Below are 14,510 nucleotides of genomic sequence, written 5' to 3'. Positions count from 1 at the left end.
AAAACCCATTTTGAATACGGGGAGAGTTGCGGGAAGCTGCTGGCGTGGAAGACAAAGCAGGACCTAGCCAGAAGCAATATAAATGAGATTAAGTCAGAGTCTCAAGATATGATATACAACTCCCCAGACGACATTGAGAAAATCTTTCACGCGCACTTTGAAAAGGTGTATCATGAGGATTTAACTGTCCAAGAATCAGAAATAAAGAACTGGATAGATCAAACACTCTTAAAGAAAATTTCAGATGAGACATCTAGAAACATGGACAGGACGATTTCACTGGTAGAAATTGGGGAGGGTATAACAGCAGGCAAATCCGGGAAAGCTGCAGGCATGGTTGGCCTACCAGCGGAACTATATAAAGTTTTAAAGGGTGTTCTTACTCCAATCATGCTGACATTATTTACACATTTTCGAACAAATAAAGGAATAAGGCAACTGTTGCATTAATTCTTAAACCTGCTAAACCATCTCGTTCATTCGATTCATATCGGCCTATCTCTCTGCTCAATATAGACTATAAAATATTTTAAAAAATATTGGCAGAGAGATTAAATGGAGTGGCAGGGGATTTATTACATCATGATCAGAAAGGATTTGTTAAAGGTAGGGGGATAAAATATCTTATCTACAACTTGGTTGGAGCGATAGATATAGCGACCCTACACAAGACTCCCTTGGCAGTAATAACAATAGACACCACGAAGGCGTTCGACAGAGTCAATTGTACATATTTAAAATTCATATTAAAAGAAAATAATATAGGGAAAAATATTTGCAGGGCAATCGCACTGATATACAAATCTCCGTCTGCCAGAATTCTGGTAAACGGCAATCTATCTGACTCAGTTAAAATCCAAAGAGGCACTCTGCAGGGTTGTCCACTATGCTTATGCTTTTTAATCTATACATAGAACCGTTAGCTGAAAAGTTTAGAACGCATGATAAAATAACTGCTTTTATATTCAGAGAATGGAGGAAAAAGGTGGCATTATATACAGACGATCTTATGGTAAATACGACAAATTTAGATACCACCCTCCCGTTAATATATCAGGAAGCACAAAAATTCGGAAAGATTTCAGGCTATGAGATAAACAAAGCCAAAACTGAATGCATGACTTGGAATTTGGGAAATTCCATCCACCCAACAAAAAAACCTATAAGGTATTTAGGGATATTAATTACACACGACATCGAAGAGATCACGGAAATAAATATACATAAAATTAGTAGAGAGATACAAGATTCTATAACTGGATGGACATATCTCCTGTTAACACTGATCGGGAGAGTAAACCTAATAAAAATGATGCTGCTCCCAAAAATAATTTTTCTATTACAAAATATAGCGTTAGCATTTAAGGAGAAATCTTTAAAGTCTCTACAGGCAAAACTGAATACATTCATCTGGGCTCCAAAAAGAGCACGTATTACATGGAAGAAACTGCGAAGGAAAAAGAACAAAGGAGGCTTGTGTCTCCCAGACTTAGTTATGTATGCAAGAACTTTATCCCTAAAAACAGGAAAAATGTTAATGAATACACCAGATGGCTCAGATACTGACACAATGTTTAAAGAGATGCTCCTGAATGTGGAGAATGGAAACCAAGGCTTTCTATATAAATTCGGGGATTTAAGATTTTACAAAAAAGTTTGTTTAAAGATTCTACATGGTTTAGCTATTACCTGGGCCAAAGTTTTAAAAAAATCTGGTAATCACCTACTTCAGTGCCCTTGCCCCTATATGGAATACACCAGGTACACCAGAATGGACTAAAGATAGCCTGGCAATACCTCTAATTAAAGCAGGAATTAACCAATGGGGACAGTTAGCCCAGAATGGGATTTTACTATCTTGGGAAGAGATGCATTTACTGGCGAACAATGATCTTTCCAAATTTAAATACTGGCAAATAAGCAGTTGGCACCATTCAGTGGGCTCAGAGGCAGGATTATCCAATGAACTGGAATCAGCATTAACCAAGAAAATGGCAAAGAAAAAAGAAGTGACAACCCTTTATAGGATATTAATGGATATGGAAGACGGTGAAACAAAGTTACCAATGGAATTATGGGGAGATCACTTGCCTGGCTGCAACATCGAAGAATTATGGCAAGTATCATGAACTTTTACACACGACAGAACAACCTGCAAATTTAAAAAGAAACCATGTTTTTTGTATCCACATGGTTTACTGGACCCCATTTAAACTTGCAAAATCTTCGAAGGGGCCGACCCCAAAATGCTTAAAATGTCTCCAGATAAAGGCGAATGACATTCACATGTTTCTAACCTGCCCAAAACTAAATCAATACTGGGAGGAAATAAATAGAGGTATGGAAAGCATATTTGGTGACACCATACAGGTGAGTATAGATCTGGTCTTTTTCAGGTTACTAACCCAATACAAGTCAATGTCAAAAGGGGAAAACAAATTGTGTTTATACTTTATTTTAATTGCACGCAGAGAAATCTGCAAAAAATGGGTCAAAGATAACCCTCCAACGTTTCTAGATTGGGTGACTTCTATTAGATATACAATGAAGATGGATAGGGCTAGATTAGATAACGGGAACAATAATAGAAATAAGGAAGATATTTGGGCCCCATGCGAAAGTTGGTTGGACACATTGGGTTAATACACAAAATACTATGTATTGGTCCAATGAGTAAGCCTTACACAATTTATCTACTAATTCTCTTGGGCTCTAGCAGGTCGTTTCAAGAGATATAGAGCCACTATCTAGAGAAATTATGTGTAAAGCATTTCCATCTAGATATGGAGCTCTCCGGTTGGTGCCAGCTCGAAGGGGGGCAACAGGAGTTATCAAAACAAGCTCAAATGTATCTGAGGACGAATGAGGACAAAAAAAATAAAAAAGAATAGATGCACTTTACATTAAGGTGATTCAAATTTTCAGGATCTTGTCGAATGTAGTATGCAAATGGGGCAGATCTGACAAAGTAAATCACTTTTGGAAGGGCATAGAACTATCAATTAATGGCACTTGATAGTGTGCCAATGCTGAGAAATTATATATTTGACGAGGATGACAGCTAGACGATTGATGAATGTAGTGATGACCATAATGATTGAAACAAATATAAATCCTTCTAATTAGCAACATCCAGAAAAGGATATTCATTTGCCAATGAAGCACACAAGGTAAGAGGAGTTGAATACTGCACTTTACTACGCGATACATTACATTGCGTGCTATTACAACGCGGTCTTTACAACGACTTCCACGAGGGGGCGCGCTGGACTTAGGAATAGTATTATTTACTATTCCTACTCCAGTTTGCGCAACAGTAGGGAAGGTGTTGGAATTCATTTCCAATACCTCAGCACTCCCAAGTGGAATTCGCTGTAAAGACTTGTGATGTAAATGCATTGTGTACTAACAATGCGGTCGCTGTAACAACCACGTTGTAAAGCTATGGCGGTATAATGGCCGCATTGTAAAGGTTGTTTCCCGATGAGTCATATGTTTAACTATAAAACATAAACAGCAAAAGGCGCACCACATCCTCAAATTTAAATCATATCAAATTAGTCCATGTACATCAAATTTTTCTTTTCCAAATTGATCTTCTTTATTATTCATTTGTTAAAATGACATTTAAGAACAGCCAAAGCAGCCGACGCGTTTCGTCCAACTTGGGACTTCTTCAGGGCGTAAGAAACAATGCATCTGTTTGTGTAATTCTTTCTTGAAATTTCTGGAATGTCATTCAAAATCAATAAATGGTATAAAGAATATGTTGAATAGGATAACGGTCTAATTCCGACAAATGGCGAATGATGGTCCCGTCTTGTTATCAGTAATAGAACATCAGATCAAAAGTTTATCCAATGATAAGGATAGGAGTCCGAGTCTTTAAAATGCCCGATTCCGCATATTTCAAATCCTGGACGGGACCTAATCCTCTGGCATTCCGTAGCTACGGGACCATCATTCGCCATTTGTCGGAATTAGACCGTTATCCTATTCAACATATTCTTTATACCATTTATTGATTTTGAATGACATTCCAGAAATTTCAAGAAAGAATTACACAAACAGATGCATTGTTTCTTACGCCCTGAAGAAGTCCCAAGTTGGACGAAACGCGTCGGCTGCTTTGGCTGTTCTTAAATGTCATTTTAACAAATGAATAATAAAGAAGATCAATTTGGAAAAGAAAAATTTGATGTACATGGACTAATTTGATATGATTTAAATTTGAGGATGTGGTGCGCCTTTTGCTGTTTATGTTTCATTTTGCCCCAGTATTTGGGGAGGTATTGTGTTAGCGGGTACCAGTCAAGAGCGCACACACAGGGTGAATTTGAACTTGTCACCTACTAATACAAGGGGTAATTGATAATCCGGTGCTGTCCTAGAGGGTTACCGCTGACCTTGCTCTTTCTGACTCATATGTTTAACTATGTTGATGTCCCATATCCTTGCAAAACCACAGTGTAACAACTTCATCCATTAGTTGCAAAGAATTTGAATCAGGTCTGAAGGGCTCTCCTAAAACGAGCACTAGGTAATGGCCATGCAGGGATGTTAACAGCACGATAGTCTGTCTCAGGTCTTAGTGAGGAAAATGTGGTTGCAGCTCCTAAGATGTTGCAACACTTTCAGGAAGATAATAACCATGCATCATCATCAAAATAGTAATAATTGCAAGCCACAATAAAATGCTGAGACTGCGGCAGCAACTCAAATGCAAAATCATGGTGGGCAAATATACTTATCATGAATCCTTTTGGGGAAGCCATCACGCGACTGCTTCTCGGCCAGTCCTGGTTTTCCGTGAGACCCGCTGTGAGAGCAGGAGAGTAGCAGCAACCGGTTCCTCACCTTCCCACATATCAGTCAACCGCATTTTACAAGTGATTAGCTGCTGGGGGAGCTGACAGAGCTGTCTGATGCCCACGCCGAGACTGGTTTAGAAAAGCAGAGCAGAGCAGTGTAGAGCAAATACCGCTGGAGCATTGATCCATAGTTAGACTGTCAATAACAGCCAAAAACAGCCAGAACAGCCTAAACACCTTTCTACAATTTTGCAGTTTTAAGGATTTTTACCCAGGGCTTTTTTAACCCAGGGGTCTTCTAACCCAGGGCCTCTCTAGCGAATCGGGCCCGGTCAGCGATAGTGAGCAGTCTGATTTGGTGTTTTGTTTCTTTCTTCACGGACTACAACCCCGGGACTGCGAGGACCAGCATTCTCAGTACAGCCACAGCTGGTGCCTCTTCCCGGGGACACACCTCCTGACTCACGCCCATAAACTGCAGCCCTACCGGATGATCACGGAATTTTGTAGTTTTAAGGATTTTTTAAGGATTTTAACCCAGGGCCTTTTTAACCCAGGGCCTTCTAACCCAGGGCCTCTCTAGCGAATTGGCATTGTCAGCGACAGTGAGCAGTTTGAACCCTGGGACTGCGAGGACCAGCATTCTCAACACAGTCACAGCTGGTGCTTCTTCCCAGGGACACGCCTCCTGACTTATGGCGACACGGGAGCTAAGGAGTAAAGCTGTGGGGTCTAGAGGACATTTAACTGGAACATTAGATAATTTTATCACACGGGCAAATTCGGTTATTGACCAAGGGATAACCCTTATGGAGCACAGGGTCTCACAAGACTTGGTTATGGCTAAACGCTCCTCTTTGGGCAACCTGGCTAACGCACGGACACCGAATCGTGACGATCACAGCATCACAAACGATGTGACTGTGTCTTTATCCATCCTGTCCCCTTCTCAGGAGGTTGTGCAGACTATCTGCTATAAGCCCTCACATAATATCTGCTCTGGCAAGCCCTGATGCTCGGGCTCAGAACAAGGTCAATCTAACAGAAAAATCATCAGTTCGCCTCCGCAGAGAAAGTTGTGAGGGTGCTAAACCCAAGAAACACTGTGCAGTTGTCTCCGGTGCTAATAGAAAGTCCAAATCTGCAAAGGGTCAGAGTGGTATTGTGTCTATAAATGATTCTAAGGGGTGTACTACTTTAAATGACTCGCTTAGTTATTGCCCTCCAGAACTGATGACTATGGACCGAGGGCAATCTGATACGGTTCAGCACAGAGACGTTATTGGGTTGATAGAGGATCCCACATTAACCAAGTTGGATGCTCTTCTAAAAACCACGCTCGCCCCGCTAGTAGAAAGGCTCGGGCTCATGGAACAGCAGCTTTCTAGGCTCGAGCAGTACTTGGGGGATAACTTATATAACGCAAGGCCACATGGGCCAAATCAGGCCACTGCTCAAGCTAACCGTAACTCAACTGGGATTCCAGATCAAAATATCACAGCCCCCATAGGTCCCGCTAGCTCAAAGGGTAATAATGTTCATCAATTTAGCTTACCTATTGCCATTTCTGGAGACAAGGCCACTCTGAGCAAGGCGAAGACTGACCTTGTTCCCCATCCATTAGGCAGCACTCAGCCTTCTTTGGCTGAGCTCCCGCTGAGGGAAGTTAGGATTGATCTTCCACCGGAAACCAGTCCGTATTTAGTAGTTATGACTGGTATTCCTGAAATTAGCCCAGGAATCGTACCAGTCTTTGAAAAACAAAGTGTCGCACTAGCTTAATACTAATAGACCCTTACCGAGGCATATTACCAGTGAGATACTAATGGTGCGTAGGCTTTCCTGGGTGGGTTGTTCATCTAAAACCCTGAAAGGGGACTGTGTGCTAGTGAATTTTAGGAACCCATGTACAGTAGATTATATTTGTAACTGGGAACACAACTTTAATGGGTCCTCAATCCAAACACTTCCCCTATCATTCTTCTACCCCCCAGTTAAATGCGCAGACCATGAAAGTGATTGGTCATTTGTGAAACATCACAGCAGGGGGGGATGGGGAGGGGCTACAATGCTCAGACAGTCCCCCAGAAATATCTACTTACACACAACAGATTTAGTGGTCTCGAATGTGTGGACTGACTACAGTTGGATGATGATAGCCTGTTGTCTTGTCCCCATCCTAGGATTGTAGATGCGTTAGAGGGTGGTGAGAATGTGACCTGTGCCAATTCATACTGTCCCATTCCAGTACCCCATAATGGGATAAAAAGCCATTACCAGCCGGAGGGGAGTAAAGGTCAAGAAAGTGTAGTGAAGGACCCATTAGCAAGTATAGTACATCACACTGGGATAAAGGCCCCCAAACAGCTAAGGGGTAACGATGTCGAGGTAAGCGTAGTGAAGGAACTCCCAGAAAGCTTCTGATACGTACCTGATATCAGTGGTGTAAAAAGGGATTGTGTTCCGCTTCCTAGAGGGGCTACTACCCCAAAGGAGATGACCATACTCTCTTGGAATCTTTCGGGCCTAGCTAACAAATTAAATTGTACGGAATGGGGTTGTTTAGTGGACCATATTGACATCTGCATATTCCAAGAAACGTGGGCCAGAGAGGAATACCCTAGAGAGGGGTTTGCCACTTTCTATGTACCAGCAAGATGGGGCGGAAAAGGCCGACCATCCGGAGGCCTTTCTATTTGGGTAGCCATGAACTTGGGGTGTTCGGCAGAGATTGTAGTTACAAATTCCAATGATCTTCAATGTTTAGTTTTAAAATGGCCAAGTTCCTTCAAATTGGCAATTGTGAACGTCTACTCTCACCCGGTACGGTTGGCATGTGAATCATCTTCTATAGAGGAGCTATCCCACTTTCTAACTGAAATGGCCTGTGATTCTAACATTGTGGTAGCTGGTGACGTGAATTGCCATTTTGAGCCATTCACGGGAATGAATGAGGGAGCGCTTATGGACGAAGATGATTATTGGGCAATTCCATCTTGCCAATCACCGTCCCCCAAAATATGGTCCCCACTGGCAAATCAGATCTTGGCCCTGACCCTGAACAATTCCTTGAGAGCCTGCAATGGGCGCACCCCGTCCGATACTCCTTCAAAGTGTACCTTTAATAAAAGGGGACAAGAGTCTCGTCTAGATTACATCATGGTTCAGACTAAGTTATGGTCTAAGGTCATCAACTTTAGGGTAATTCCTAGAGTTGAGAGTGACCACAATGCTCTCTGCCTGGAAATGGTACTACCAGGTCCTGTGGGCTCCCCATCATCGGGTGAAGGACTGTTGCTTTCTAACAATAGACGAAGAGTAAAATGGGCCAAAATTATAGATTCCCATGATGGAATAGCCAAACTCTACAATATAGTACTGCCCAGACTCCTACAGATTGAAAGTCTAATCATTGAGTACCCCAAAGATGATTTTAATAGGAAATTAGGGGCTATTCATCGGGACTTGGTGTCTAGTCTAGCAGAGGTTACTAATCCTCTTATCCCTAGGCGGAGGAAATATAGAACCCCAGCCACATCCTGGTATAATTCAACGTGCAGAAAGGCTAAGACAGAGTTACTCCTGGCAGTAAAATCTGGGAGTGACAAAGTGAGAATCAGAGAATTAAGATCACACTATAAAGGGGTTATGGTCGATGCTAAAAAGGAGTGGGGCATGGAAAGGTGGACCAATCTAACTGCCGCTCTGGAATCCAGGGATGCACGAAGATTTTGGTCTTTAGTTAATATAGGAATAGGGGACTTGAAATCAGCTGTGGAACCCAACATTGAATCATCAGTGTGGGAAGCACACTTTAGGGGCCTTTACACGGACGAACAGAGTTTGGACATTGTCCTGCCTCTGGCAGCCATCTCCAGCGAGGACGAGGCCCTAGAATTTACTTTAAGTGAGGTGACCACAGCAATCGACAAACTTGCAGCAGGAAAGGCCCCAGGGCTCGACAAACTCCCCGGTGATCTTTTTAGGCAGCAACCTGGGATATGGGGTCCCTATTTCCTTGTTTTGTTTAACGCCATACTGGGCGGTATGGAGATTCCCTGTACCTGGCTGGGAGCAGAGATAGTCCCGATTTTTAAGAAGGGCTCTCTTCTGCTTCCAGTCAACTACAGGCCTATCAGCCTTATTGACGTTTCACAAAAAATCTTTGCCCGACTTGTTTTGAACCACCCCCTGTAGTGGATGGAGGACCATGATGTCCTGAGTCCCTTCCAGGCGGGGTTCAGAAAGAATATTTCAACCATAGACCAGATCTTCCGGTTGCTCCTTTTATACTGGAAAACTGTCAAGATGGAGGGAGGCAGCTTATATATGGTCTCTGTGGACCTTCGGTCCGCTTTTGACCTTGTACCACGGAGGAAACTGTCGGCTGTGCTCCGGGACTTGGGTGTCCCACCGCAAATTTTGAACATCCTAACGAGGCTCCATGACGAGAACTTTGCCCAGGTTAGGTGTGGGAGGAATGGTGCACTGTCCCCATGGTTCCCGGTCAGAAGAGGGGTGAGACAGGGATGTGTATTGGCCCCAACCCTCTTCTGCCTATATGTTAATGACCTAATCCCGTCTCTGAATGAGGTGCCTAATAATGATGCTCCACTATTGGCGGGCAGGAGGGTACCTGCAATCATGTTTGCCGATGATACCCTCTTGCTCTTCAAGTCCCCTATGGGGATTCAACGGATATTGGACGGCTTTCGGGATTTCTGTAGTCTGCGAGGACTAGAGATTAATGCCGACAAAACTAAATACATGATCTTTAATCCCGCGGCATCCACACGTTCGACTCCGACCTTGGGCAAAGGGAACCTGGAAAGGGTAACTACCTTCACCTACCTTGGGGTTTTAGTACAAGAAAATATGTCATGGGGACCCCAAATTGCTAAATCCCAACTAAAAGTTGCACAGCTGACGGGTGGTATACTCAAGGTGTCAAATACTTCATCATTGAAGCCAGTGAGCCCTGCCCTTGAGATATACAAAGTACAAGCAAGAGTAGCAGTCCTCTATTGCGGGGAGTTGTGGGGTCACACGAAGGTAACAGCAATTGCCAAAATTGAAACCAAATTTATGCGACAATTGCTGTCCCTTCCACAGAGTACACCTACCCTACCCCTAAGGTTGGATTTGGGATTAAATCCAATTGAAGATGAATTAGGATTCAAACCCTTAAGGTTTTGGCACAGACTCTGGTCAACGCCTGAACTATCCAATTACAGGGAGGAACTAAAACAGTTACTTGCCTATAATAGGGTAAGGAAGATCCATTGGCTAGCATTCATCAAGCAGGAACTGACGAAAATTGGCCTTGAAGCCATGTGGGAAGACCCAGAAAAAGCGTGCAGTGAGATTTCGCGAAAAACCCTTACTAGGATTTATAAGGAGCATAGATTTAGTTCTACTTTTTGTGCCGTAACACTGGGTTCACTAACCACTTCTTTCCTTGACTTCCAAAATTGCTATGGCTTTGAAAACTTTATGGATATTGTATATCCAATCTTTGTCAGGAAACTCTACATTCAGTGGAGACTTGGCACTCTTCCGCTTAAAGTCTTCACTAGTAGGTGGTCAGCATCCCCGGACATGTCATGCCCGGGTTGTACGTGTGGCGTGGAGGATGAACTCCATGTCTTTTTTTTCTGTCCTGCATATATGAATTCCAGGAGATTTTGGCTGGTACCACTGTGTAGAAACTTGGGGTTCAAGCAATACCAACATGCTTATAGAATTCTACAGTCAGATACAGCGGGCCCTACAGTATTTGCAATTTGCAAATATCTCTCAGCCATGTGGCTTAAGCAGTGCAACTTAGTTGATATCCAATGCTAACTTGTAGCAAATTGAATTTTATGGAACTAATGGATTTTGACTTAGATGGTTTTAAGCAATATTATGCAATGAGATGTAATTTTCCTTTTTTGGTGTTAATTATGAATTTTGAAAAGTGTTGTTATATTGTTTATGTACCCTTTTATGACTTTGTCGAAATAAAGGCTATTTGACTTGACTTATCATGAATCTATCTGAAGCACTGGCCGATTTCAGCCATTGGCATTTCCGGGAGAGAGAGGTATTTTTCCTTAAAGATTAGGGGCTCATCTACTGACAATGCAGTTGTTTTACAAGGGTTTCAAATATGTAGTTGCAGTTATGGCAATCATGCTCAATACTGCAGCAGGTTCAATAACATATATTGCTTGCACGGCACTTGGATCAGCACTTGAAGTTAGTTGCAAAGTTAGAGACACAGCAGACTCAGATGTCCCTGGGATGGACCAAATATCTAAACCTGGCTGATCTCTTCTTAGGGTACTTCAAGAACAGGTAAGTGGATGTACTGGCCTCATCTGGAGGCACTTTGGCAGTGCTGGCGGGATGCTGAACAGATTTGGCCATATGAGGCTTTTTTATGTGAACCGATTCTGTTGTTTTTCTTCACCAGGCTGTAGTGGCAGGATTACAGTGAGTGCCTTCTAATGCTAGATATTTAAAAGATTTCATAGTCATTTTGAGATTCCAAGAAGACACACCAAGAGCGATGGGGTTTGAAGACACATACCAGAAATGGTTAATAGCAAGATATTAGGACGCGATAGCTACACTGAAGGAGAACGGTCCAACATCCAGGGTGACAGAAATCATAGCCCATAGGAGCTAATGCTGCACCTGCCACTTCAATAGACTCAACTGGCACTGTCTCCACAAATAAGAAACTAAATCCAGATATTCAGTTGTACGAACAGAACAAAATTGATTTAAAATAACTATGTTAACCAATGATGTGAAGGGTTTCCTCACTGGTATGCAGGGATCCATGGTGGCTTGGATTAAAGAGCTTGGGCCATGTCACAGGGTTTCGGATTTTACGGTAAACACAGCAAACATCAGAGGTTCTAAATCTAACAATATCAGCAGGCCTGGTGAGACTAATAAAGAATTAGTACAAATTTCTATTAGATAACTGGCATGAGAAATTGGGTTGTTGGTTGAATGGGGGGCAACCTCTGTTCGAGCAATAGCCACAATCCCTGTCAGGGTGAACCACAATAGTCACTAAAATGACCTGTGCTTAATCCTCTGGTAGCTTGGCACAAAAGCAGTCAGGCAATGTGTAAAGTATTTATGCAGCACACCAACAGTAATAAAGTGTAAGCACATCACGAGAAAAATCCAACAACAATTTAGAAAAGTTGAAAACCACCGGCGGAACAAAGCTAGAAAGATGTAGTCGGCAAGAATTCCAGGAGCCCGGACACTCGTTTGTGAAAGGACCACTAAACAGGATTTGCTGATGCGGAGAAGATCCTAGAGAGAGCTGATGCAAAGTCAGGCCGATCGATGATGTGCCTGGGGGAGGGGGGTAAACAATCAGTTTGTTCCCAGTCTTTTCTCGGTTCTCAGGGCAGTTTTAGCCAAAAAATCTTCAAGCCCCAAGTTTTGGATTTGAGCTATCTGGCCCCCTTTAGCAGCACCACCAAGGGTCCAGAACTAGAGGGGCACCACTTGGGGGGTTAGGACTCACTCAGACTGGGTCCAGGTGCGGATACAAGTTGGTTGGAGCCTTTTCTGTCCCAGATGTTCTGATCAGGAGACCAGCCAACTAGTGATTGGAGTCACTTTGGTAGTCCTGGGTTCAAGCGTCGAAACAGGGATCAAGCAGCAAAGCAGGCCTCTGAGGGTTCAAGGCAGGCTCAAGGTGGCAAAACAGTCCTTCCAGGTGCAGCAAAGCAGTCATATGGAGCACACATAAGGCCACAGCAGCAGGCAGACCTCTCAGAGAACTTAAGCAAGTCCGGATGGTGAACTGGAGAGTGGATCTGAAAGTCCTATTTTTATACCCGGTGCCTCCTTAGACGTAAGAGAAGTTTCTAGAGAATTTTCTTTGAAGTGCTTGAAGTTTCCTGCTTCCCCTGTCTTGGCTACTAGCTGGCTGTATGACAGTCCTTTGTGGGAAGGCAGAGCCCAGCCTGCTCAGTTGCAAGAGAGGCTGTGCCAGCTCAACCCCCATCCTGCCAGTTGATGGGCCATCCAGGCACACCTAATTCCTCTATTGTGTGGCTGTCTGGGAGGAATAAACAAAGTCCAACTGCCAAATACACCTAGTCATGTGACCCAAGAACAGGCACCAAATAGTAATGGCAGGAAAATGTCAACTTTCTAAAAGTGTCATTTTCAAAATTGTAAAATCTGACTTTATGATTAAAAAGGTTTTATGATTACAATTTCCCAGACACCAAACATAAAATGCTTACCTGTTCCCAATCAAAAGTTAGCACTTCTTAATTGTAATAAAGCAACCCAATGTTATCCTACGGGAAAGATAGGCCTCACAGTAGTGAAAACGAATTTAGGAGTTTTTCACTTCCAGGACATATAAAACTCAAAAGTACATGTCCAACCTTTTAATTTCAATGTACCCTGCCCAATGGGGTACCAAGGGCCTACCTTAGAGGTGACCTATATGCAATAAAAGGGGAGTTTAAGGCTTGTTAAGCGGGTTAGATTGCCAAATTGAATTGACAGCCCACAACAGCATTTAATGGGGCTACGTAAGTGGCTTTGCTGCAAAACACTAAAAAAGAGCTTTAAAAGTAGCACAAAACATCATGCTCATGCAATATGGGCTACGCGAATAGGAGGTGTGTGACAGATGTAGAGCCTGCCCAGCGGATTTTTTACATGTAGCCTGGCTATGCCCGAGTATAGCAACATTTTGGGGCTTGATATTTGAAGAATTAAGTGCAATAGTAGAAACATTACTAACACCGGACCCTGTATTAGCATTACTGGGGTACACAAGACAAATTCAGAAAGGCATGCGACGCCAGGTAAAAATGTGGTTGTTGATTGCGAAGCGAAGAGTTGCAATGCGTTGGGGACATGGCCCAGCTCCTACTATAGCGGAGTGGAACAAAGATATACTTTACTGTAACAGGCAATCAGGAGTATATAATGAACTGTTTCCACCCCAAAGTCGCCCCAAAAGCTTCTGGGGACTCTACAAGCATTATTTGGCGGGGAAAACATCGAATGCCCCTGAATAAAATATTTTAACCTGAATGCTAAGCACCTGCGAATCTAATATGTAGTCACTAGATGTGTGACGCTGTACAAGTCATTGGTTGTAAATAGGGACTAGATATCTATATAAATGTGTAGCCAGATCATTTAGAACAAATTGAGTTAAACACACAGTGTTGTGCAACATAGCCCTAACTAAATCCCAATACAGATTGGTTTTGCAGAGGTGGCATCAACGTTCCATGAGACTGACGCAGCTATTAGTTGTCTCTCCACTTACAGTCATGAATAGACATATTATGAGTACAGTATATGGATGTTTTCTTCTTAAGGCATGAAAACAAATTACTGATGTGGGTCTTTTTAGGTTTAACATATTATGGCTATTGACCCTAAGTTTGCTTATCATTTTGTTTTTTGATTAAGGCTTTATTATGCAGTATTGATATTGCTCGACATGTATTACATATTACAAAACCCTAAAAAACATCTTGCGTATGATCAATCATCGAGGCATTCAATACTCTTATTAAAGTCTAGAGTACATTAACATTACACAAATTGGAACCCAATGCTAGTGTTGAGAAGAAGCAAGGCCTGTCTTAAAAAGGTTAACACTCGAGAAACTAGTGTATTGAGGGCAGCAGAAGAACAATATCAAAG

The 14,510-nt window shown here is 42.6% G+C and overlaps 1 protein-coding gene across 3 annotated transcripts in view; it reads right to left on the bottom strand.

Moving 5' to 3' along the window:
- Window positions 1-14,510, bottom strand: part of ASZ1 (ankyrin repeat, SAM and basic leucine zipper domain containing 1) — a 1,654,265-nt gene that overhangs the window by 445,109 nt on the left and 1,194,646 nt on the right. The window lies entirely within an intron of this gene.

This window comes from Triturus cristatus, chromosome 4_1 (assembly GCF_964204655.1).
Source record: "Triturus cristatus chromosome 4_1, aTriCri1.1, whole genome shotgun sequence".
Taxonomy (NCBI): domain Eukaryota; kingdom Metazoa; phylum Chordata; class Amphibia; order Caudata; family Salamandridae; genus Triturus; species Triturus cristatus.
Note: the sequence above shows the minus strand (reverse complement) of the source record. Positions and strands in the feature narration are given on the sequence as shown.